At 41.5% G+C, this 24,924-nt stretch overlaps 1 long non-coding RNA gene across 1 annotated transcript; it reads right to left on the reverse strand.

Moving 5' to 3' along the window:
• Positions 1-2,372: 2,372 nt before the first annotated feature.
• On the reverse strand, positions 2,373-3,583 carry LOC149970816 (uncharacterized). Its single transcript, XR_016493062.1, has 2 exons — positions 3,316-3,583; positions 2,373-3,006 (listed from the first exon to the last, which is right to left on the reverse strand). It is a non-coding gene; the product is annotated as an uncharacterized LOC149970816 (long non-coding RNA).
• Positions 3,584-24,924: the final 21,341 nt, after the last annotated feature.

A 24,924-nucleotide genomic window follows, 5' to 3' on the forward strand; every position in this document is an offset into this window, starting at 1 on the left:
GACCCATTACCTGTATGAGCCTTGTGAGCCTTGTGTATGAGCCTTGTGTATCTCTACAACCCATTACTCATATAAACCAGGTAAATCCATGGGCATACTCATATAAACCAGGTAAATCCATGGGCATACTCATATAAACCAGGTAAATCCATGGGCATACTCATATAAACCAGGTAAATGCATGGGCATACTCATATAAAACAGGTCTGCCACAGTGCCCAATCCTCAACATTCATATAAACCAGGTCTACACTTGTAGTCCCAATATTTCTACAGACCAGGTACGTCTAACCCAATATAGATTATTTTTTAAAGCATGTCTATTGAAACATGTCAGCCCCAAATGTCATAAAAACAGGTGTACTTCAGCACCAATATTCATACAAACCAGGGTTGCACCTGTACTTCAGCTCCATTTTACATATCTATGAAGTCTGCAGCTGTGCTTTGAACCCAATTAGTAGTAAACTAAGCCAAGTCTACTGTAGCTTCACCATGCTCAAAGGGATATTCAATGCTTTTTATTTTATTTTTACCCATCTACCAATAGGTGCCTTTCTTTGTGAGCCATTGGAAAACCCCCATGGTCTTTGTGGTTGAATCTGTGTTTGAAATTCACTGCTCTACTGAGGGGCCTTTCAAATAATTGTATGTGTGGGGTACAGAGATGAGGTACACATTCAGAAATCATGTTAAACACTATTATTGCACACGGAGTGAGTCCATGCAACTTATTATATGACTTGTTAAGCACATTTTTACTTCTAAACTTATTTATTTGTCTCAGCCTCCAATATTTATGATGCAGTAGTTTATGTGTCGGGGGGCTAGGGTCAGTTTGTTATATCTTGAGTATTTCTCCTGTCTTATCCGGTGTCCTGTGTGAATTTAAGTATGCTCTCTCTAATTCTCTCTATTTTCTCTCTTTTCTCTCTCTTTCTTTCTCTCTTTCTCTCTTTCTTTCTCTCTCTCTCTTTCTTTCTTTCTTTCTTTCGTTCTTTCTTTCTTTCTTTCTTTCTTTCTTTCTTTCTTTCTTTCTTTCTTTCTTTCTTTCTTTCTCTCTCTCTCTCTCTCGGAGGACCTGAGCCCTAGGACCATGCCTCACGACTACCTGGCCTGATAACTCCTTGCTGTCCCCAGTCCACCTGGCCGTGCTGCTGCTCCAGTTTCAACTGTTCTGCCTGTGGCTATGGAATCCTGACCTGTTCACCGGATGTGCTACCTGTCCCAGACCTGCTGTTTTCAACTCTCTAGAGACAGCAGGAGCGGTAGAGATACTCTTAATGATCGGCTATGAAAAGTCAACTGACATTATACTCCTGAGGTGCTGACTTGCTGCACCCTCGACAACCACTGTGGTTATTATTATTTGACCATGCTGGTCGTCTATGAACATTTGAACATATTGGCCATGTTCTGTTATAATCTCCACCCGGCACAGCCAGAAGAGGACTGGCCACCCCTCATAGCCTGGTTTCTCTCTAGGTTTCTTCCTAGGTTCTGGCCTTTCTAGGGAGTTTTTCCTAGCCACTGTGCTTCTACACCTGCATTGCTTGCTGTTTGGGGTTTTAGGCTGGGTTTCTGCACAGCACTATGAGACATCAGCTGATGTAAGAAGGGCTTTATAAATACATTTCATTGATTGATTGATTGATTTATTGGTTGATTTAGGCTTGCCATAACAAACAGGTTGAATACTCATTGGCTCAAGACAGTTCAGCTTTTCGTTTTTTATTCATTTGTAAACATTTCAAAAAACATAATTACACTTTGACATTATGGGGTATTGTGTGTATATATGCAAGTGACAAACACATGTAGATTTAAAAAGTCAAGGGGTGTGAATACTTTCTGAAGACACTATGTAAATTAGACCCTTTAAACATTATATTTACAAATAAAATACATTTCAACAATGTATTTGTTTTTTATGCTGTTGAGTACAGAATTCTGGTGCCAAATTCATCTGTAAGAGTACACCTTGGAGATTTATGCATGTGGTCTTTTAAGAAATCATATGAAACTTCTCTGAATCATACTAGACACTTTAATAATGGATAATATATTACTTATTTTTTGATAAGTTCAAATTGTACTTCTCTAGAGCCTTTAAAGAGAGAAATAAAATTCTCACTTTTGTGACCAATTGTACTAAATGGGTTATTAACCTGTTATGGCTTAATCCCTTTGTTCTCAATTTCCGCCTGAAGACATACCCAAATCTAACTGCCTGTAGCTCAGCCCCAGAGGCAAGGATATGCATATTCTTGGTATAATTTGAATGGAAACATTCTGAAGTTTGTGGAAATGTTAATTGAATGTAGGAGAATATAACACAGTAGATCTGGTGGAAGAAAAGAGAAAGAAAGAGCTTACGTGTTCTGTTTTTTATTGTTGTAGCATCTTCTTTCACATGTACTAGAATAGCCACACAGTCAGATAGGATGCTGGAGATACTTTTGATGGATAACACAAGAGGGCAACTGTAGGTATGCAAAGTTTCAGACTGATAACTTCAGGAATGGGTGAGCTACATGACATTTAGCATGAAGTCACCCAGGTGTCCCACACAAGTTGCCCAAATGTACCCAAGTGGCCGAATTGGTGAAATTACCTATAACTATGTATAGCAGTGCAAATAACTATATACAACACATCAAAAAGCAATTCTAACACACACACACACACACAAAAAATAATGTTTTAAAAAATATTAGAAAATAAATATTTAAAAAAAAACAGTACACTCCTTGGAAGTCCTCGTCACAATATTTTGCTGCCTGTGCCATGTCCCATAGCAGTCTCTTTCTGATGTAAAGCAGAGGCAAATTGAACATGTGGTGCAGTTCATGCGACACAGAGCACAACGACGCCTCCATATTGTGCCCTTTTGGCCCTGAGGCACAGTCATGCCTGCAGTAATGAACTGTGGCATATGAACACCACTGGGGGCACAGGTAGAGCGGGCAGCTTGGCACCGGGGGCTCCCAGTCGGAGTCGCTGTCACTGTGAAAGAACAACAAATATTTGTATTGTATGAGCCTTTTATCATCACATAAAATAAACAGATATGTATTGTATAGAGCAGAGGGAACAGTCACTAAGGTGAAGTGCTGTTCCATTCAACTCCGGCCATTGTCTCTCTCTCTCTCTCTCTCTATATATATATATATATATATATATATATATATACACACACACACACACAAACAAACCACACATTTCATTGCAAAAAAATATATATATTTTAATTTTTTATATATAATATATATATATATTTATTTTTATATTTCATAAAACGGCATTAGCACTTACCCGTCCAGAAGTATGTCCTGTCCTTGCAGAAACAGCTCCTCAGTTCCTGTTTGAATCATAACACTCAAAGATTCCTCAAACAAAAAATCTGTCTCACTTTCACTTTTTCACTTTCACTTTAGACTTTGACTTTGATTTTCCTGATTTATTCGCCATGATGTCTTCAATGAAATCGTTGAAACTACAATTTTCTGAAATACAGCTGCCCATAAAAAGCCTTACAGCAACTCCTCTGATCGTCAAGGCGAGAATGGAGTTCCCTGCGCGTGCGATTACAAACAAGGAATTGTGATCCAACCCAAAACCATTACCTACTGGATTTTACTTCAGCTCATTGGCTATCTACCCAGCTAAATTTCAAGAATATCAGTGGTCATTGGGCAGAAATATAATCAATCAATGAAGCTTCGCTAAAATGATTGGTGCGTAAGGTAGTCATTGATCCTTGTCTTCAAATCAGCTCACTTCGGTCAATACTCCCCTCAAAAAAACCAATGACATTTGGCTGTGTTGTTTTTGGTTCTGAGTGTACGAGTTTTATAGAGTTTTAAAGTCTCACAGTAGTAATGATGTAATTTACCATTATCTGGGTCTCTGTGTTCTGTGTTTCTCTCTTTCTCTCTTGCTCTCACTCTGTCTCTGTCTCTCTCTCGCTGTCTCTCTCTCGCTCTCTCCCTGTCTCTCTCTCTCTCTCTCTCTCTCTCTCTCTCTCTCTCTCTCGCTCTCTGTCTCTCTCCTTTTAGACAAATTTGTTTGGCAAATTTGATTGCAATTCATAATCAGACACCTAGGGCCAGACCATATCCCGTAATCCCAAGCATAACAAATTACTAATCAATACATTGATGATAAGCCACCAATGGCTCACAAAGGAGTAGAGAACTAACAGAAGAGCTTTTTTTCAGTAGGATCCATCAATCAACATGTAATAAACGGCATAAAGTGCATGATGTTTGACTTGGCTCCATGACTCCGTTGTGGCATTTGAGTTTGGGAACGACAGGAATGTTTTATAAGGGGCAGCTGCATTTACATGCTCCCCTCCCCCCTCATCCCTTCATTCCCTTTGGGGTAGAGAGTCATGAAAAATAATACACACCGAGCTGAAGTTATGTAGAGAATAGGTTTAATTTATAAACAATGAGGAATAACTTACATGATACAGAGATGAGAGATCAGAAATAACAGATGAGCAAGATCAAGCCAAACTTATTGAACTGAGAACAAGCATAGTTTCCAGAGAATACAAAATAATTGACAGTACATACTGCAATGCAGAGCAGCAGTGATTCATTAGCTTATAGAACACAGGCTAGGTCCATCAAACTTACAGAGCACAACCCATGCAACGTGTCAGTGTGGTGGTGAGTAGTTTGACACAGCATTTTTCTCAGTTAGGCATGACAAAGACCAATTAGTTGGCTAAAGTATAAACATTCTGGCACCCAGGCTCTAGCCTAGTTGCTGTTGGTCAGAAAAAGATTCTACCTCTTTTACCAATGATTATTTTACAGCGATCTTGCTGTTGTAAACTAAGAGTACCTTTTCACACTCATGAATAGACATCATTTCTCACAAGTCTCAGGTCTCTATGTTACGTAGTCTGTCCACAACAGATCAGAGAGGTCTTTTCACCAATGGATTACGACACTGTTGAAGATGAGCAGAGCTGGTTCTGTGCCCTCACTCACACCCAAACCCAAATGTATACCATGGGTGGCTCAGTGTCACACCAACCAGGAAGTACATTTCATATTTGTGTTTTACCGTCAGTATCCATGGGTATACTTGTGCAACACCCAGGGTTTGAAAGGGACATTGTTTTGCTGCCCCCTCCAAAGAGAGTGGGCTCAATAGCAGGCTATTTTCTGGGTCCCTGCCCTCACACAATCACACATCAGCTCCAATCTGTCCCTACGATGCTCCGCTGCACCCCAGGAATGGCCCACTCCACTCAGGCCTCAGCTGCAGTCAACCCCTGCTATACAGTATAGTTTTTAAGTTTCAAGTTTTATAAGTTGTATGTACAGGACACACATATAAATTAATGGTAAGTAATGTATTATGTAATTTACGAGTCAGTTTTATTCTAAATAAGAATAGAATATGTTTCTGAACACTTCAACATTACTATGGATGCTACCATGATAATGGATAATCATGAATTAATCATGACTAATGATGAGTGAGACAGGCACATAAATATCATTCCCCCCCAAAAATGCTAACCTTCCCTGTTATTGGTAATGGTGAGAGGTTAGAATGTGTTGTGGTATAATCTGTTTGTCTCTGTAACTTGCTCGTTATTGTTATTTTATTGTGTTACTATTTCCTTTTTTATCTTATTTGCTCGTTTAAATTTTCGTACTTTTTAACTCTGCATTGTTGGGAAAGGGCTCGCAAGTACGTATTTCACCTGTTGTATTCGGTGCAAGTGACTAACACAATTTGATTTGATCATGTTTAATTGCTATGCTTGTAATCGTTAAGGACTGGGGTGTTTTTTAGGATAAAAAATACATGGAATGGTGTAAGCACAGGTAAAATCCTAGTGGAAAACCTGATACAGTCTGCTTTCCACCCGACACTGGGAGATGAATTCATGTTTCAGCAGGACAATAACCCAAAACACAAGGCCAAATCTACACTGGAGTTGCTTACCAAGAAGACAGTGAAGGTTCCTGAGTGGCTGAGTTAAAGTTTTGACTTAAATCTGCTTGAAAATCCATGGCAAGAAATGAAAATGGTTGTCCAGCAATGATCAACAACAAATTTGACTGAGCTTAAAAACTTTGAAAAGAATAATGGACAAATATTGTACAATCTAGGTATGCAAAGCTCTTAGCGACTTACCCAGAAAGACTCCCAGCTGTAATCGCTGCCAAAGGTGCTTCTAACATGTATTGATTCAAGGGTGTGAATACTTATGTAAATTAGATATTTTTGCATTTAATTTTCAATAAATTTGCTGAAATTTCTAAGAACATGTTTTCACTTTGTTATTATGGGGTATTATGTATATATGGGTGAGAAGAAAATAAAATTGAATTAATTTTGAGTTCAGGCTGTAACACAACAAAATGTAGAATAAATCAAGGGGTATGAATACTGTAATCTGAAACACAACCAAAACAAACTGCTGTACAGTCACAAGCTTGATGTAGTCAGTGTGTGCTAGGAATATGGGACCAAATAGTAAACCTTTGACTACTTTTATACACATATGTTAATTTGTCCAAATACGTATGACACCTTCAAATGGGGGAACTAGATACAGATGTAAGATCTTAATTTTATCACTCTTTTGTTGCTGAGAATTTTCCTGCAAGGCAGGAAATGCAAATGTGTATTGTATTCTAGGTTTTAAAAGGCTTCTAAAGTTTGAAATTTCCACTTAAAAATGTCAGACTAGATTTGCTGTAACAAAAAATGTATCAACCCCTAAAAGAAAATTGTGGATTATAATCAACAGAATGATTCACATTTCCTGTTGCTGCAGGATTAATTTCCTGCTGTAGCACACTGGCACAAATTAAGATCCTATGCCAAGAGCATGCTGTGAAGCATTTATTTGGGCTGCAATTTATGAGACTGGTAACTCTAATGAACTTATCCTCTGCAGCAGAGGTAACTCTGGGTCTTCCTTTCCTGTGGCGGTCCTCATGAGATTCAGTTCCATCATAGCAATTGATGGTTTTTGCGACTGCGCTTGAATAAACCTTCAAAGTTTTTACATTTTCCAGATTGACTGACCTTCATGTCTTAAAGTAATGATGGATTGTCGTTTCCATTTGCTTATTTGAGCTGTTCTTGCCATAATGTGGACTTGGTCTTTTACCAAATAGCACTATCGTCTGTATACCACCCCTACCTTGTCACAATACAACTGAAACGCATTAAGAAGGAAATAAATTCCACAAATGAACTTTTAACAAGGTACACCTGTTAATTGAAATGCATTCCAGGTGACTACCTCATGAAGCTGGTTGAGAGAATGCTAAGAGTGAGCAAAGCTGTCATCAAGGCAAAGGGTGGCTACTTTGAAGAATCTCTAATATAAAATATCTTTTGATTTGTTTAACACTTGTTTGGTTACTACATGATTCCATATGTGTTACTTCATAATTTTGATGTCTTCACTATTATTCTATAATGTAGAAAATAGTAAAAATCAAGATAAACCCTTGAATGAGTACGTGTGTCCAAACTTTTGACTGGTACTGTACATTTCTAGTCTCTTCACTCTGTCCAGCTTGCTAAAAGTAATCGAAATGAAAGCTAGTCAACATTCAGGAAACATCAAAAATTCCAAAATCATTTTTTTAGCAAATCCTGATGGCGAGGAAATATGATGCATTTTATGTGCGGCCCCCTGGACCTCGGTGAAGACCCAATGCGACATGCAGGGAAATAGAGTTTGACACCCCTGGCCTAGCTATTACCAACCTATTAGATACCTATAGATATCTACACTCATTCCCCCACCTCACAGAGTAAGGATCGGCCATCATTACCTGTCATTACACTTTCATTACCACCCCTTGGTTCGCTGTAATGTGAATGACTGGGTACAGAATAACATTGGTGTAATGTTATGGCACCTATAGCTTACCAAGGTCAGAGTCTCTCCTCCTCTTCTGTGTGTGGAGATCTGCCCATCTGTTTGGGGTTCTGGCTCTATTGTCCAAACAACTTGAGTCAAAAGGGTCACGTTAAGAGGTACATCAATAAACCTCTGAATGGGTGCAGAACAATAGAAGAGCCCATTGCTGGACTATGGTCAGTACCTCTGCGTCAAACATCATCTGCTCTATGGAGATAAATCTATTACGCCGAGAGAGAATGCTGAGGTGGACAAATAGGAGGATATTCCGAGTCCATAGTCATGTCATAAGAAGGAATTCCCCTCGACCACGCCCACAAATTGGGGATGGTAAACATGCTTTCCCATAGAAGAAATAACAAAACATGCCGAAAAGCTGCTGTATTGTTCAATGTATATGCAACCAGGTCAAAAATCCCAACCTACGGTTCACAATGCTCCCATGTAGGGAAATAGAGCCCTGTGGATTCAGGCTATTTGGCATTGGGGAGTGGGAAATTAAGAGACCCAATGTCCGAGTAGGCCATACGTGTGTGCGGAAACATTTCATCGCAGGTAAGACATTTAACTTGTTTAGTAAAGTATTTTTGTAATCCCACTCACTAGTTGTAGCTCCATAGTCAGTTTGTTTGTGTTGTTGGTCTTGGATACCTTAATGTTCTGGTCGGTAGCTAGCTAGCACTCAACTCACGTGGCAATGTTGAAAAGTCATCTTTCGACATGTTCTTAAATGTAGTTTTGTAATTGACTAAAGCAAGCAGACAACATGAAAATTGCGTTTCAAAAAGGTCACATTTTTTGCTGTAATCCAATGGGGTAACCTAGGTAACCATAGGTTGTTTTCCCCACAGGCAGGTGGGCCGCACATTCTATCTAATACCGACTGGGACTATACTCTGAGTCAATATTATTTTTCTTGTTGTCTGCTTGTTTTAGTCAATTACAAAACTACATGTAACACGTCCCTGTTTTTGACTTGGTGGGAGATCTGTCGACGTGCCCTTGGTTGGGGCGCTTGACCCTGGTTGCTCCTGTGAATCGCTCTGGATGGGAGTCTGTTAAATGACTGAATGCAATGTATATGTTGAGCAGCTTCACTGCAGGTAGATTGTATGTTCCAATAACAAATAAACACAGGACTAAGATTTGTATAATTAACCCAAGATAGACCAGGTCCTGTTGTTTCCAATGGGAGCAAATGAGTCATAGAGGGCTCCTGAGTGGCGCAGCAGTCTAAGGCAATGCATCTCAGGGCTAGAGGCGCCACTACAGACCCTGGTTCGATCCTGGGCTGTATCACAACCTGCCATGATTGGGAGTCCCATAGGGCGGTGCACAACTGGCCCAGCATTGTCCGTGGTAGGGGAGGGTTTGGCCGGGGTAGGCCGTCATTGTAAATAAGAATTTGTTCTTAACTGACTTGCCTAGTTAAATAAAAACTTTCAAAAAACAAGCAAAGAGGTGGACATGAGCTAGTGAGATCCTAATGGCACATTCTAGCATTTATTTGCACATTTCCGTTGGGAACGTTTACTCTGTGAAATGCGCATCTGCAATAACTCAATTCTCACTTGAACTCCTTCTAAACAAGGCAATTTTTTAAAACTTTGGCATATGGTAAAGTGCAGTCCACTCTGTTTTTTACAGATATAGTTTTGGAAACAGAAAAGTGTATAGAAATCAAAGGTTTAATCGATGAGAAAATGTGCAGAATGTCGGCCAAAATCCATCTCGCTCCATTTTCTCCCACTGCGGGCCACTGGGCCACTGCGGGCCACTGGGCCACTGCGGGCCACTGGGCCACTGTATATTCGAGGAAATAAGCACCTTGCTCTTGCTTACTGGATATAAAATAGGTTACAGCGTTTTCAATGAACTGGAGTGGAAGTTTGAATGGTGAGAGCTGATCTGGCATGATGTGGTGGTCAAAATGCAATAAACATGAATCCTCTTGTCTCCTGACGCCCAATGCTTATGTTTACAATTAAATGTACTAAGTCAGAATGCCCAAAGTTAGAATGTTTCCAATAAAATGTATGAATTACAATGTTTTCCTATCAGTCTAATTTGCATACACATTGTGATTGGATGATAGTTTTGAGGGTTATCGAACCAGAAACAATTCTTCTGATCTCCTTGAGCTCATTAATGATAGAATGTTCATATTTGAAGATTGCAAAAAGGCCCGTCTCTTTGGCAAATGACAGGAGTGACAAGGAGTGGAATTTAATACCTGAACAGAGATGGCAACCAGGCTAGTGCCCAGATGCCTTTTTTTCCTGACTCAGTGAGAGAGCATCTAGTGAAGTGAAGGTACACTGTGCTATACAATTGCAATCTCTTGAGGATGCAAGAGGGACATTTTACTACAGAAAGGCTCACTTTGAATTCTCTCTCTTTTCTCCTCTCTCTCGCTTTATCTCTCTCTCTCTCTCGATCATATAATCATATAATGTAGCTTTTTCTAACCTCCCTCCCTGTGAGAGAGGAAGAAACTGAATAATAGAAGAAATGTCAGACAAGATGTTCCATCATCTCCAATAGTCTCTCGCGGTGTGTGAAAAGTCACAGCTGATAAGACAGTTAGATGCTCTGTGGCCCGGAACATTCCCCCTGTCTCCCCTCTTCTCCTCCATATCTGCTCTCCATGCCTCTCCGTCTCTGTACCGCTGTAGTTGATACCAGGTTCTTGCAGGATTAGATTAGAGTGCCCCCAACTGTTTCACTGAAGAACTGCAACTCAGAAACATAAGTAAGGAAACTATGGAGGCAATTGCTGTGAATGATGCATGCACACAGGGGCGCCAGGGATTTTGGGCCCCATGAAAAGATATCAGGCCACGCCAACCCAGCGCAATTGCTGTAACCACACACCTCCAGAACCCAATCGACCCATTCAAAGCTTTAAATAACTACCTTTTCAGGCTTGCGACTCTCTTGTAGTCCAATATTTACTGTATGATATTTACTGACAGTGAGCTGTGAAAATATAACACTGTGCAGACATGCATGCAACATTCTGCATACAGTGGAATTCACTATTTGATGCAGGACTGATATATCATATATAAGAAATGTGCTAAAGGCCATCTTTTACAGTCTAAATGTAATTTTAATGGTAAAATTCTTGAATGGAAAATTCTCAACATTAATGAATAACTTAAAATAAATATAACTTAAATATACATTAACCTCTTCGATTAAAATAAATTAACATCATCATCTATAGAATAATATAACAAACAAAATAATAAAATCAGCAGCAGATTTTTTAACTAGAAAATAAGTGGAAATGGAAAACCAAATGGAAATGGAAAGGCCTGATGGTGGCGCTAGAGGAAAAGGTCAAGAGGTCACCAAATCAATAGGTTTCTTCCACTTGGGGTCTTGATTGTGCACCACTAATTTTATGGCAATCCAGCCATTACTTTGAGATATATCTTGTTCTCAGTCTGTTCTCAGTCTTGTTCTCAGCCTGTGGGTATCATGTGTGTAGTGATCCAATATCCACAGCCATGCCATTGAACAGGTATCACTGGCCCTTGCTCAGCCTTACTCACCAAGAGCCCAGCGCCGAGCCTTCTTGCTAGCAAAGTGACTGATCAAGTCTTTGAAGTCCAGCTTTCTAGCTAACTGACTTTCAATGGACAGCTTGGCAAGACTGCAAAGCCTGTCCTGGGACATAGTGGACCTCAAATTGTTTAGTAGTTTTATCTTACTGAAAGCTCTCGCCACCAGCAACAGCCACAGGCAGTGTGCAAAATATACATAAAGCAATGCACACTTCTCCAAAAATGCAGCTGCCTCTTACAAATTTCATTCAGGAGACCAAGGGGGGGAAAGTGGCAGCACATACAGTGTTCAGGTGTTCAGGTGTCTTATTTCATTTTGAAACTCAGGTGTAAGATCTCTCATCTCTGCAATACTTCATGATCAGTGGTTGGCACACAGAAGGGACTTTATCCTCACTAATCTGCCCAACTTTCAGAACAGCAGAAAATCATTCTACAATTTTTGCAGTGGTGTGGAACCTAGTGTCCAAGTCACTTATGATGTTGTCCATAGCAGTAAAAACACTGTGTTCGGAAACACCGTGGCTGCACTGTCCTGAGCGGTCTCCTCTTGAGGTCTCATCATGGAGTCTCATCCTCTGGCGGTGGTCCGTGCTAAATTGAGGTGCAACATCCATTTGCGTAGCAATCAGTGTTGCCTCAGACAGGAGAGACTTCCATCCATCTCTTAAGAGCCTGCATCTCTTCCTTAAAGGCTCTGATATTGGCTGCCTTTGTGTCAAGTGAGATTTTTCCTGACTGGAGAATCACATTCCTGTTCTCAATGCATTGCAGTACCTGCAATTTTGCCAACTGACATGTCATTCAACACAATGCTGCTCACCTCCTTCAGTCGGGAGTAAGGCTGGTTATGGGGTATGGGGATGGGGAGACAGGGTTGCTGAGCCTGAAGCTACATGTGTTGGGCCTGGCACCAGGCAGGGGCAGAGACAACTGATTTAGAATGAATAGCTTGCTAAAAGTTTGCCTGCATTGATTAAATGTCGGCTAAAATAGGAGTGAAATGTAAACACTCAGAATTTTCTGTGAAGAAAACTAATGTTAGGGGAGCAAAAGTAGCCTTTCACTATGGACTAAGCTAACGGGTTCATTTCCACATCTCACTGACGACACCCACCTTCCTTTGTGAGAAATGTTCTCTCCTGTCTTTCTTTTCTTTCTTTTCATTTTTAGAAGCCAGAATACAGAGGCTCTCTGGATGTTTACTTTTTGACAAAAACAAGAAAATAAAAACAAACCGTTAGTTTTATTAGTACATTGTAAATAAAATATAATATTTATGATGATAGGTTAATCATTTAATATTGAAAAAAATGTTCTAATAATTTTTTAGGACCCCTGTTAGTGTAATGAGTGCGCTGAGAGTCTGGAAGCAAGTACAGGGAGTGTTTTAATAAATAAACACGAAACACAAACAACGCACCAACATGAAAACAGTCAATAACACCTGAGGAAAGAACCAAGGAGCGTGACAGATATAGAGAAGATAATCAAGGAGGTGATGGAGTCCAGGTGAGTGTCATGAGGCGCAGGTGCGCGAGACAATGGTGACAGGTGTGCGGGATAATCAGCAGCCTGATGACATATAGGACAGAGTGGGAGAATCTGACAGCACCCCCTCCCCAACGTGCGGCTCCAGCCGCAGGACGCCATCAAAGGGGACGAACCCCGGGAATCGGGATTGGACCAGTCCCCCCTGCTGATGCGCGAGAACCTGTCGCGCTGGGGCGCGGGAACCTGACAGATCGGTTGAGGCAGGGGAACCTTGCAATCCGGCTAAGGCATGAAAGCCCAACGAGCCGGCGGAGGGAGAGGAGCCTGGCGATCTGGTTGAAGCATGAGAGCCTGTAGCAGTTCCCGGACCCAACGTCATTACTCTGACACAAAAATAACATAAAAAAACACTCCCCGATGCTTCCCTTAGGTGATGTGTTATTCTGTAACAAGTATGCTGAGAGTCGGGAAGCAAATACAGGGAGTGTTTTAATAAATAAACAAAACAATAAACACGAAACACAAACAAAGCACCAACATGAAAACCGAGTCAATAACACCTGGGGGAAGAACCAAGGGGAGTGATAGCTGTAGAGAAGATAATCAAGGAGGATAATCAGCAGCCTGATGATCTAGAGGCCAGAGACGGAGTGTATATGTGACAGCCAATCACAGGCCCTTAGAATCGTCCTAACTTTCCCCCCCATACGGCTCCCCTGCATGCACACAATTAACTCCATGATTTTAAAGAATTAAATGGTGAATCTTAAGATAGTCTGACTAATAGATAAGAAATATTAAGTCACAAAAACAGAGGATTGTCAAACAGGTAAGGTAATGATGGTAAATTTGTGTCAAATACATGTCTTTGCACTGAGACTCACCCTATTACACAGAACCCATCATGCATAAATGTATTTTGTCCCCCCACACCAAAAGCGATCACGACACGCAGGTTAAAATATCAAAACAAACTCTGAACCAATTATATTATTTTGAGGACAGGTCAAAAAGTATTACACATTTTTGGCAATTTAGCTAGCTAGCCTGCACTTCCTAGCTAATTTGTCCTATTTAGCTAGCTTGCTGTTGGTAGCTAATTTGTACTGGGATATAAACATTGAGTTGATATTTTACCTGAAATGCACAAGGTCCTCTACTCCACCAATTAATCCACACTTAAAAAGGTCAACCGAATCGTTTCTAGTCATCTCTCCTCCTTCAAGGCTTTTTCTTCTCTTGACTTTATATTGCGAATGGCAACGTTCATTAATTAGGTGCATTACCGGCACTGGCCTCGTTCGTCTTTCAGTCACCCACGTGGGTATAACCAATGAGGAGATGGCACGTGGGTACCTGCTTCTATAAACCAATGAGGAGATGGGAGAGGCAGGACTTGCAGCATGATTGGCGTCAGAAATAGAACTGACAAACTTCTATTTTAGCCCTTGTCAATGCAGACGCTCACTGGCACGCGCAAGCAGTGTGGGTGCAATAATTGAATAACATTTATGTCTACATTTATTTTGTAACGCTCGCGCAATTGACGCAAGCAGTGTAGTCAGCCTGTAACATAGAACCCAAACCGGCTGCGTGCGCCATCATGCTCCATCATGCTCCATCATGCTCCATCATGCCTAAATGTATTTTGTCCCCCCACACCAAACGCGATCACGACATGCAGGTTAAAATATCAAAACAAACTCTGAACCAATTACATTAATTTTGGGACAGGTCGAAAAGCATTAAACATTTATGGCAATTTAGCTAGCTAGCTTGAACTTGCAAGCTAATTTGTCTTATTTAGCTAGCTTGCTGTTGCTAGCTAATTTGTCCTGGGACATAAACATTGAGTTGTTATTTTACCTAAAATGCACAAGGTCCTCTACTCTGACAATGAATCCACACATAAAACGGTCAACCAAATTGTTTCTAGTCATTTCTCCTCCTTCCAAGCCTTTTATTCTCTGGACTTCATATTGCGATTAGCAACTTTCATAAATTAGGTGCATTACCGCCACCGACCTCGTTCGTCTTTCAGTCACCCACGTGGGTATAACCAATGAGGAGATGGAAAGGGGTACCTGCTTCTATAAACCAATGAGGTGGGAGAGGCAGGACTTGCTGCGCGATCTGCATCACAAATAGAACTGACTTCTATTTTAGCACTTGGACACGCAGACACTCGTTGGTTGGTGTGCGCGATCAGTGTGGGTGCAATAATTGAAAAATATAGATTTCAAGATTTATTTTGCAACGCTCGCGATGCAAGCAGTGTAGTCAGGGTATTAGCCTACAGTACATCTAGCCACAGTCATGTGACCTCCTTTACCAGTGACCATTCATTTTAGTCATTTAGTATTTTAGTCATCTAGCATCTCAGTGCTACAGGTGTCACAACAGACCTTGGTTCGATTGAAGGCTGTTTCACAACCGGCCGTGATTGGGAGTCCCATAGGGTGGCCCACAATTGGGGCGGCAGGTAGCCCAGTGGTTAGAGTATTGGACTAGTAACCGAAAGGTTGAAGGATCAAATCCCTGAGCTAACAAGGTGAAGATTTGTCATTCTACACCTGAATAAGGCAGTTAACCAACCCACTGTTCCTAGGCTGTCATTGAAAATGAGAATTTGTTCTTAACTGACTTGCCAAGTTACATAAATAAAATAATATCCAGAGCAACTTACAGGAGCAATTAGGGTTAAGTGTTTTGCACAAAGGCACATCATCAGATTTTTTACCTAGTCACTGCTGCCCCAGGTGTCGTGTTTGCAACAGTTGAAGTCGGAAGTTTACAAACACTTAGGTTGGAGTCATTAAAACTCGTTTTTCAACCACTCCACAAATTTCTTGTTAACAAACTCTACTTTTGTCAAGTCGGTTAGGATATCTACTTTGTGCATGACACAAGTCATTTTTCCATCAATTGTTTACAGACAGATTATTTCACTTATAATTCACTGTATCACAATTCCAGTGGGTCAGAAGTTTACATACACTAAGTTGACTGTGCTTTTAAACAGCTTGGAAAATTCCAGAAAATGATGTCATGGCTTTAGAAGCTTCTTCTGACAGGTTAACTGACATAATTTGAGTCAATTGGAGGTGTACCTGTGGATGTATTTCAAGGCCTACCTTCAAACTCAGTGCCTCTTTGCTTGACATCATGGGAAAATCAAAAGAAATCAGCCCAAAAACATTGTAGACCTCCACAAGTCTGGTTCATCCTTGGGAGCAATTTCCAAAAGCCTAAAGGTACCATGTTCATCTGTACAAACAATAGTACGCAAGTGTAAACACCATGGGACCATGCAGCCGTCACACCGCTCAGGACGGAGATGCTTTCTGTCTCCTAGAGATGAACGTACTTTGGTGTGAAAAGTGCAAATAAACCTTGTGAAGATGCTGGAGGAAACAGGTACAAAAGTATCTATATCCACAGTAAAATGAGTCCTATATCGAAATAACCTGAAAGGCCGCTCAGCAAGGAAGAGGCCACTGCTCCAAAACCGCCATAAAAAGCCAGACTACGGTTTGCAACTGCACATGGGGACAAATATCATACTTTTTGGAGAAAATGTCCTCTGGTCTGATGAAACAAAAATAGAACTGTTTGGCCATAATGACCGTCGTTATGTTTGGAGGAAAAAGGTCGGAGGCTTGCAAGCCGAAGAACACCATCCTAACCGTGAAGCACGGGGGTGGCAGCATCATGTTGTGGGGGTGCTTTGCTGCAGGAGGGACTGGTGCACTTCACAAAATAGATGGCATCATGAGGAAGGACAGTTATGTGGATATATTGAAGCATCATCTCAATTCATCAGTCAACAAATTGGTCTTCCAAATGGACAATGACCCCAAGCATACTTCCAAAGTTGTGGAGAAATGCCTTAAGGGCAACAAAGTCAAGCTATTGGAATGACCATCACAAAGCCCTGACCTCAATCCTATAGAAAATTTGTGGGCAGAACTGAAAAAGCGTGTATGAGCAAGGAGGCCTACAAACCTGACTCAGTTACACCAGCTCTGTCAGGAGGAATGGGCTAAAATTCACCCAACTTATTGTGGGAAGCTTGTGGAAGGCTACCCAAAATGTTTGACCCAAGTTAAAGAATTTAAAGGCAATGCTACCAAATACTAATTGAGTGTATGTAAACGTCTGACCCACTGGGAATGTGATGAAAGAAATAAAGGCTGAAATGAATCATTCTCTCTACTATTATTTACAACTACGCCAGGTCGCAGATGTAAATGAGAACTTGTTCTCAACTAGCCTACCTGGTTAAAGAAAGGTGAAATAAAATTGTAAAAATCAAATTTTAAAATTAAGTGGTAATCCTAGATTACCTAAAACAGGGAATTTTTCCTAGGATTAAATGTCAGGAATTGTGAAAAGCTGAGTTGAAATGTATTTGGCTAAGGTGTATGTGAACTTCCGACTTCAACTGTATATACACTCACCGGACAGTTTATTAGGTACACCATCCCATTCACGAAAATTGATCGTGTGGCCGTGGCTTGCTATATAAAGCAGGTAGACAGGCATTGAGGCATTCAGTTACTGTTCGATTGAAAGTTAGAATAAGCAACATGAGTGACCTAAGTAACTTTTAGCGTGGTAAGACTGTCGGTGCCAGGTGCCAGATCCAGTATCTCAGAAACAGCCGTCCTCCTGGGTTTTTCATGCACAACAGTGTCTAGAGTTTTCAGAGAATGGTGCAACAAACAAAAAACATTCAGTCAGTGGCAAGCCTTTGAGCGAAATCGGCTTGTGATGAGAGATGTTGAAAGGAGAATGGCAATAAATTGTGCAAGCTAACAGGTAAGCCACAAACAGACAAATAATGGCACAGTACAACAGTGGTGTGCAGACCGGCATCTCGAAACGCACAACTAGTCGATCCTTGTCATGGATTAGTTATTGCAGCAGACAACCACACCGGGTTCCACTCCTATCAGCTAACAAGACAATTGAGGAATGGAAAAACATTGCCTGGTCCAATTAAATCAAATGTATTTATAAAGCCCTTCTTACATCAGCTGATATCTCAAAGTGCTGTACAGAAACCCAGCCTAAAACCCCAAACAGCAAGCAATGCAGGTGTAGAAGCACAGTGGTTAGGAAAAACTCCCTAGAATGGCCAGAACCTAGGAAGAAACCTAGAGAGGAACTAGGCTATGAGGGGTGGCCATTCCTCTTCTTCCTGTGCTGGGTGGAGATTATAACAGAACATGGCCAAGATGTTCAAATGTTCATAGATGACCAGCAGGGTCAAATAATAATAATCACAGTGGTTGTCGAGGGTGCAACAGGTCAGCACCTCGGGAGTATAATGTCAGTTGGCTTTTCATAGCCGATCATTCAGAGTATCTCTACCGCTCCTGCTGTCTCTAGAGAGTTGAAAACAGCAGGTCTGGGACAGGTAGCACGTCTGGTGAACAGGTCAGGGTTCCATAGCCGCAGGCAGAACAGTTAAAACTGGCGCAGCAGCACAACCAGGTGGACTGGGGACAGCAAGGAGTCATCATGCTAGGTAGTCCTGAGGCATGGTCTTAGGGCTCAGGTCCTCCGAGAGAGAGAAAGAAATAAAGAATTAAAGAGAGCATACTTAAATTCACACAGGACACCGGATAAGACAGGAGAAATACTCCAGATATAACAGACTGACCCTAGCCCCCCGACTCATAAACTATTGCAGCGTAAATACTGGAGGCTGAGACAGGAGGTGTCGGGAGACACTGTGGCCCCATCTGACGATACCCCCCGGACAGGGCCAAACAGTTAGGATATAACCCCACCCACTTTGCCAAAGCACAGCCCCCACACCACTAGAGGGATATCTTCAACCACCAACTTACCATCCTGAGACAAGGCTGAGACAGGAGGGGTCAGGAGACACTGTGGCCCCATCCGATGATACCCCCGGACAGGGCCAAACAGGAAGGATATAACCCCACCCACTTTGCCAAAGCACAGCCCCCACACCACTAGAGGGATATCTTCAACCACCAACTTACCATCCTGAGACAAGGCCCAGTATAGCCCACAAAGATCTACGCCACAGCACAACCCAAGGGGGGGCGCCAACCCAGACAGGAAGATCAATGAATCCCGGTACCTGTTGCGTCATGCTGATGGCAGAGTCAAGATTTGGCGTAAGCACCATGAGTCCATGAGCCCATCCTGCCTGGTGTCAACGGTACAGTATGGTGGTGGTAGTGTACCACTGTCCAATCTGCAGCAGCTGCGTGGTGTCATCGTGTCAGCATGAACCAAGATCCTTGTGGAACGTTTCTGACTTGTAGAATTCATGCCCTGATAAATTCAGGCTGTTCTGGAAGCATAGGGGGTTCGACCCGGTACTAGATGGTGTGCCTAATAAACTGGCCGGTGAAGTGTATATTAGTCATCATCAGTGTAGGAGGCATGGTAATGAGGTGCAGTCTGTTTTCTCTGACATTTGAAGGGGCTCTGTTTTCTATGCTGCCATTAGTCTTTCAGACAGAGGAGGGCACTGTCATACTAGTACTGCTGCACTCTATATGGTTTCCTGCTGAAATCCATCACACTATATATTAAGTTGCTCGTTTAAATGTGTAGCAATCATATAATGAATTATAATGTATATATTTTATGACAGATGGAAAATATTTGAATGGCATTATTCTTTTTATGAATAAACCCAATATATGTATGAATATTTTCAAAAATGTTCCACTCGAATTTCTGGGGACCCCATCCCACCCCAAATGTAATGACGCAACCTTAAAATCTGTTAAAAAAAAAATGTCAACAAATAACTTTTAATTAATTACATTTTTGTCTCTTATCAAAATGAAATTAAACCAGTAAATACATTTACACAATAAAATTAAAATGTTCAAATAATCTTTTACTGACCCATACAATAATCTGTACTCGTCATTTTTTGTTCCTAAAAAGCAAAATAAAAATGTTGGCGACGGTCACGACCCTGACTAATTCCAGTCTCTTTATCTAGTGTTCTGCTCTCTTCAAGGCCACAAACAGTAAAACATGCTGGATAGAATGGTGCCGGAGGAGATGGCTGTCGTTTTACGGGCTCCTAACCAATTGTGCTATTGTGTGTGTTTAAAAAATATATTTTGTACATAATGGTTTTGCCACCATCTCTTATAACCAAAAAGAGTTTCTGGATATCAGGACAGCGATTACTCGCCTCGTACTGGACAAAGATTTTTTCTTTAACGAGTTGGAAGCTACGGATTTCCTTCAGACACCGGACAAGGCCCAAATCCCCTCATTCACATGAAGAAGAGACAGAGATAATGGGGGCGTAGGTCGGGGTGCCTTGTAAGGATCCGACGGCAAGTAAGTAATCTGCCTCTAACATCAATCCTATTAGCCAACGTGCAATCATTGGAATAAACTGAATGAGCTCCGATCAAGACTATCCTACCAACGGAACATTAACCTCTCTAGGGGGTGTGGGACGGTAGCGCCCCACCTGGCCAACATCCAGTAAAATTGCAGAGTGCCAAATTCAAAAACAGAAATACTCATTATAAAAAGTCATAAAACATACAAGTGTTATACATCGGTTTAAAGATTAACTTCTTGTTAATCCAACCCCGGTGTTAGATTTCAAAAATGCTTTACGACGAAAGCATACCATGCGATTATCTGAGAACATAGCCCAGCAGACAAATCATTACAAACAGTTACCAGCCAAGTAGAGGAGTTACACAAGTCAGAAATAGAGATACAATTAATCACTTACATTTGATGATCTTCATATGGTTGCACTCAGAAGACATGGATTTATTCAATTAATGTTCATTTTGTTCGATAAAGTCCCTCTTTATATCCACAAACCTCCGTTTTGTTTGCGCGTTTTCTTCAGTAAACCACAGGCTCAAAGGCAGTCACAACAGGCAGATGAAAAATCCCAAAAGTATCCGTAAAGTTCATAGAAACATGTCAAACGATGTTTATAATCAATCATGGGGTAGTTTTTAGTCATAATAATCAATAATATTTCAACCGGACAAAAGCTTCGACCATTATAAAAGGAAAACAAAAAAGGCGCACATGAAAAACCTCTGGGACACTGTATGTCCACTCATTCAGACTGCTCTTACTCCCTAATTTTTCAGAATACAAGCCTCTAAAGATTGTTGACTTCTAGTGGAATCCATAGGAAGTGCAATGTGAGTCCCAAGTCAATGGAATCTGTATAGGCAGTCAATGGAAAACGACAAACATAAAAAAATCCCACTTCCTGGATGGATTTTTCTCAGGTTATCGCCTGCTATTTCAGGTCTGTTATACTCTCCGACATTATTTTAACCGTTTTAAAAACTTTGGAGTGTTTTCTATCTAAATCTACTAATTATATGCATATCCTAGCTTCTGGGCCTGAGTAGCAGGCAGTTTACTTTGGGCACGCTTTTCATTCGGAGGTGAAAATAGTGCCCCCTACAGTTGTGAAGTTTAAAAACTGTAATATCTCATGTTTCACTGAGTCGTGGCTGAACAACGATATGGATAACATACAGCTGGCTGGGTTTTCTATCCAACTGCAAGATAGAACAGCTACCTCCGGTAAGACAAGGGGTGGCGGTCTGTGTCTATTTGTAAATAATAACTGGTGCACAAAATCTAATACTAAGGAAGTCTCTAGGTTTTGCTCGCTTGAGGTAGTGTATCACATGATAAGCTGTAGACCACACTATTTACCAAGATAGCCTACATTTTTCATAGCTGTCCATTTACCACCACAAATCGATGCTGGCACTAAGAACACACTTAATGAGCTGTATAAGGCCATAAGCGAACAAGAAAATGATAATCCAGAAGCGGCACTCCTAGTGGCCGGGAACTTTAATGCAACCTGTTAAGGATATGGCAGACATACGCCCCCTTTGGAGAGATTGGGTACCCCTAGTAAACTGGAAAAAAAATCTGTCAAAAATTGCTAATATATGCAAATAAAAATTATTATTGGATAGAAAACACTCTAAAGATTCTAAAACCGTTGGAATTATGTCTGTAAGTATAGCAGAACTCACAGGGCAGGCATTCTTCCAAACTAGTTTTTGTGGCCATGAAAGTTGGAGCAACTTTGACGTCATGGCCCCCACCCTTCCCAACCAGCTATGATTCTGGGGACACTTTCTATCTCTTCCGCTAGATGTCCTCTTTCATTAGAGCTTCAAATCGGTCAAATCCCGCGAGAATTGACCCTATGGGAGTGAAATTAGTGCGTGCCACGAGAGAATAGGCTGTGCGTATGGGCGCGAATTGGTCCCAGCCATTCCTTTGTTTCCAGCACTCAAGAGAAGGGCAGACGATGGCCGATTGAATTGAAGTTTGTTTTGCACGTCTAAAACATCATAAAGCTTGCTTCTGCACTTAGTTTGACCTGTTTAGTCGACATATAATGTGTAATTTTGAAGTTTTGATGCGCAACTTATCCGGACCAGAGGACGTTTTGGGTGCATTTCAGCTGATGTTATTAGCAGTAGCTAATACAAAGACGCAAGACTTGAAACCAAACGATGTATTGGGTAAGTATGAAGCCTTCCAGAACATTCTGAACGAAGACCATCGAAGGTAAGGGAATATTTATGCTTAAATCTGTGTTTCTGTTGACTCCAACATTACGTGGAAATGTAGCTTGGAACTGAGCGCTGTCTCAGCATATGGAATAGTGTGCGATTTCTGTAACGTTAAAAATAAATCTAACACAGCGGTTGCATAAAGAAGCAGTGTATCTTTCTAACTATATGTAGAACATGTATATTTAGTCAAAGTTTATGATGTCTATTTACGTTATCTTGCCGCGCTACATAGATTTCCTGCGGGCATTTTTGAGTAATTTCTGAAGGTGAACTCACTGTAAATGGACATTTATGGATATAAATGGCATATTATTGAAAAAAAAAATATGTACTGTGTAATATGTCATATTACTGTCATCTGATGAAGATTTTCAAAAGGTTAGTGAGCGATTTATTTTTTAATCCTGCGTTTGTTGATTGCATGTTTTGGCTATTGAAATGAGCTGTGTCTGGTGGTGGTTTTACATATATATGTGCTATGTTTTCGCCGTAAAACATTTTAGAAATCTGACTTGCTGGCTAGATGAACAAGATGTTTATCTTTCATTTGAGCTATTGGACTTGTTAATGTGTGGAGGTTAAATATTTTTAAGAATATTTTTGCGTTCCATGCGCCACCGTTTCAGCTGCACGTGGGAGGGTTGATCCCCAATTGGGAACCAATATCGTAGACAGGTTAAATCCATTTTACCTCATTTATACCAGCATGTTACATGTGCAACAAAAGGGAAAAAAACTCTAGACTACCTTTACTCCACACAAAGACGCGTACAAAAATCTCTCTCGCCCTCCATTTGGCAAATTTGACAATAACTCTATCCTCCTGATTCCGGCTTACAAGCGAAACTAAAGCAGGAAGTACCAGTGACTCGCTCATTACGGAAGTGGTCAGAATATGCAGATGCTAAGCTTTAGGACTGTTTTGCTAAGACAGACTGGAATATGTTATTGGATTCTCCCAATGGCATTGAGCAGTACACCACATCAGTCACTGGCTTCATCAATAAGTGCATCGATGACGTCGTCCAGACAGTGACTGTACGTACATACTCCAACCAGAAGCCATGGATTACAGGCAACATCTGCACTGACCTAAAGGGTAGAGCTGCCGCTTTTAAGGAGTGGAACTGTAACCCGGACAGTTATAAGAAATCATGCTATGCCCTCCGACGAACCAACAAACAGGCAAAGTGTCAATATAGGACTAATATTTAATCGTACTACACCGGCTCTGACGCTTGTCAGATGTGGCAGGGCTTGCAAAGTATTACGGGCCACAGAAGGAAGCACAGCCACTGCCCAGTGACACAAGCCTATCAGACGAGCTAAATTACTTCCAAGCTCGCTTCGAGAAAAGCAACACTGAAGCATGCATGAGAGCACCAGGTATTCTGGGATGACTGTGTGATCACGCTCTCCGTAGCCAAGATGTGCAAGCCCTTTTAACAGATCAACATTCAAACAGATACCAGGACGTGTACTCCGAGCATGCGCTGACCAACTGGCAAGTGTCTTCACTGACATTTTCAACCTGTACCTGACCGAGTCTGTAATACCAACATGTTTCAAGCAGACCACCATAGTCCCTGTGCCCAAGAACACAAAGGCAACCTACCTAAATGACTACCGACCCGTAGCACTAAAGTGTAGCCATGAAGTGCTTTGAAAGGCTGGTCATGGCTCACATCAACACCATTATCCCAGAAACCCTAGACCCACTCCAATTTGCATACCGCCACCAACATATCCACAGATGACGCAATCTCTATTGCACTCCACACTGCCCTATCCCACCTGGACAAAAGGAACACCTATGTGAGAATGATATTCATTGACTACAGCTCAGTGTTCAACGCCATAGTGCCCTAAAAGCTCATCACTCAGCTAAGGTCCCTGGGACTGAACACCTCCCTCTGCAACTGGATCCTGGACTTCCTGACGGGGAAGGGGAGGTAACAAAACATCTGCCACGCTGATCCTCAACACCGGGGCCCCTCAGGGGTGTGTGCTCAGTCCCCTCCTGTACTCCCTGTTCACCTATGACTGCATGACCAAGCACGACTCCAACACCATCATTAAGTTTGCCGATGACACAACAGTGGTTGGCCTGATCACTGACAATGATGAGACAGCCTATAGGGAGGAGGTCAGAGACCTGGCAGTGAGATGATCGTGGACTACAGGAAAAGGAGCACGCCCCCATTCTCATCAATGGGGCTGTAGTGGAGCAGGTTGAGCGCATCAAGTTCCTTGGTGTCCACATCACCAACAAACTATCATGGTCCAAACACACCGAGACAGCCGTGAAGAGGGCACAACAACACCTTTTCCTCCTCAG

This window comes from Oncorhynchus mykiss, chromosome 28, assembly GCF_057628025.1.
Source record: "Oncorhynchus mykiss isolate SJ-2025 chromosome 28, ASM5762802v1, whole genome shotgun sequence".
Taxonomy (NCBI): Eukaryota; Metazoa; Chordata; class Actinopteri; order Salmoniformes; family Salmonidae; genus Oncorhynchus; species Oncorhynchus mykiss.